Source organism: Nematolebias whitei, chromosome 6 (genome assembly GCF_014905685.2).
Source record: "Nematolebias whitei isolate Nwh7 chromosome 6, NemWhi1, whole genome shotgun sequence".
Classification (NCBI taxonomy): Eukaryota; Metazoa; Chordata; class Actinopteri; order Cyprinodontiformes; family Rivulidae; genus Nematolebias; species Nematolebias whitei.
The window spans coordinates 3,307,270-3,309,898 of NC_056503.1; the positions used below are offsets into that span (position 1 = coordinate 3,307,270).

General features: G+C 38.3%; 1 protein-coding gene across 1 annotated transcript in view; it reads left to right on the forward strand.

Annotated features, from left to right (window-relative positions):
- LOC119411478 (alpha-2-macroglobulin) overlaps positions 1 to 2,629 on the forward strand; it is a 118,921-nt gene that overhangs the window by 31,011 nt on the left and 85,281 nt on the right. The gene's annotated exons all lie outside the window — the stretch shown is intronic.

Consider the following 2,629-nt stretch of genomic DNA (forward strand, 5'->3'; position numbering starts at 1 on the left):
ATCCAAGACCTTTCCATTTAATCTTAAAGCATGTATAAAGTTAAAGCTTGCTAAAAGCTAATTTGTTAGCAGTTACCTTATCAGCATTCAGAGTCTTTCCCGGCTCTTTGACGAGGACACTCTGATCGACGGCACTGACACCACACAAAGAATCTGGCTGAGCAGACAGATGCATTTTGGTCTCCTCTCCTGGCACAGCAGAAGATGTAGAAAACTCCAGTGACACCTGATGTGAACATACAAACAAAATTAATCTAATTTTCTTTACACTTTGGAGTTATCAAAAGAGAACTCGACAATAAGTCACCAATCCATACTATTACTTCTATTATTCATTATTCATTCACCACCAAACTAATAATCAGCTAAGTATTTAGCTTGTGAGAATTTAGAGGACACTTGCATATTTGTAACAATGCATTGTATTGTTTTTATGTCAAAGCCCTTATCTCCTGTAGTAGTTTCATAGGGGACTGATTGAAGCAAACTTTGATTTGATCTTCAAAGCTAGAAAAAAAATAAAAAATGGACATAACTTTTGCTCAGCATGACAAAATTCTCAAAGTGACCAGCTGCTTAAAGTTACTCCACCATACATCTAGGATACCATTACTTTTACAGATAGTGCAATTTATCTTTTCTTACTGACCTTATTACTAAAGCATTTCTCAGTGGGAAAGTCAGCACTATGAGCAATCACATCTTTGCTGGAGAGGACGGCGTAAGCCACAACCTGGATCTCTGGCGCCATGTCTGTAGACATTGTCAGCTTAAAGGACACCATACCATCATTTACTGAAAAAGAAACAGAATTACATGTGATATATTTGGCAAACAATCTACAAAGCATACACAAATCTATTTTGTTTTTTAAGTATTCAAATCTAAAGAGAATTGTTGTGATTCTAAAACCGAACATGCAATCTTTACACACCTGCTTTATCTTCCAATTGTACCTGTTTTCGTCCCTGGATGACAATTGCTCCTCTAGATAAGACCTGAAGAATTTTTTTTTGAAGAATTAATATGCAGCAGAAAATCTTTTTTTAAACAGTCAGTGAATATGGACCGATTTGTTTTCTGTTGTTTTCTGTTTTCCCACGTTGTTCTGTAAAAATCTTATGGGTCAGGAGTGAAGCTTGATGCATTACCTGTCACTGGCTGCAACTCTTAATTTAATGTAAACAATCAAATCTGAATTGGTACTGTTCCATTTGAGACCATTTTAAAACATGTTCTCCTACAACCAGTGTTCTTTGTAAAAACAAAAAAACTTTATACGCACCAGATACACAACATCTACAGAACCCTTGGGTTCATGCACAAAAGTGTACAGAACACTAATCTCCTCTTCTTTATCACAAGAAAGTGTTGTATCCCTCTTTAACTCCAGTGAGCTGACTGTTTTGGTGTCATGAGAAGCAGGTTGGGAAATGGACACAGTGTGAGCTCCTATATCATAGTAAGCAGTTCTATATCCAGCATACTCCAGAGTTGGTGAGTTGCTTACCTGTTCATAAAAAATAAATAAGAAACATCAGGCTCCTTATAGATAAAACACAAGTTAAGAGCATTTGTTAATTTATTTTAAACAGTATAGATGACTGACTTGATTTCATGAAAAAGATGTAAAGTGACTGACTTTAGATCTGTGCCATACTTACATAGAGTTTCACATCTCCACTAAACGTGTCTGTGCTAAGAGAAAAGGTGGCAACACCATTTATGTCAGTTGTGAGATTCTGCACCAATTGTGCAGACCACCTTTCACCCATAAACAGGTAGAGCTGCATGTTACCAATGGATGTGCCATTGTAATGCACTGCTTTAACCTGTGGAAAAAGTGTTAGATTACTGAGGCTGTAAAATACATTACCTGGTTTTGTGTATTACAAGTAATAAATATGTAAAATGAAATGTACTTACTTTTCCTTCTATATTTTTTCCTTGTTCATAAATCTTGGGAGTGTCAACAAAGGTGATATTTCCAATAACATATGATATCCTTATGTTATTCCTTTGTGAATGTGAAACACCTGAATATAAAAAGCCATGCATCAGTTATATCAATGTCAGCACTATAACTGACATAATCGTTGGTTACGTACTGTAACCCCAGATTCTATGAATATAGGCGTAGCCCTTTAAGGCTGTCGCTGATGGGTTTATCCCGTTATGCGCAGCATAAGCACTGAAAAAATTTAGTCCACGCCCACCTGCTGTGTGGGCCCCACCCGGTCCGTATAAATTACGTTAAGAGCTGGAAATCGGCTCCCAAAATAGCTTTTTCTTCAGCCATTTAGGAGCCAGTGAGGCCCGACGCTTAAAGGGCTACGCCTATATTCATAGAATCTGGGGTTACAGTACGTAACCAACGTTCTATGTCATATAGGCTTCGCCCTTTAAGGCTGTCGCTGATGGGTTAAGGGCGAAGCGGATGTGGTCCTCGCCTCACTGGGTCCATTCGAACACAGTAAGAAGCGGAAGCTTGCCCAAAAAACGTCTTGTCACTCAGCTCCCCGTGTGCATAACTATGCATCGCGTAATTATGTGCCATGCACAGACGCATGTTGTGTAACTATGCGTTCTGACAAAGCATGAACGCCCCGGAAAACTTTCAACGGAAAAA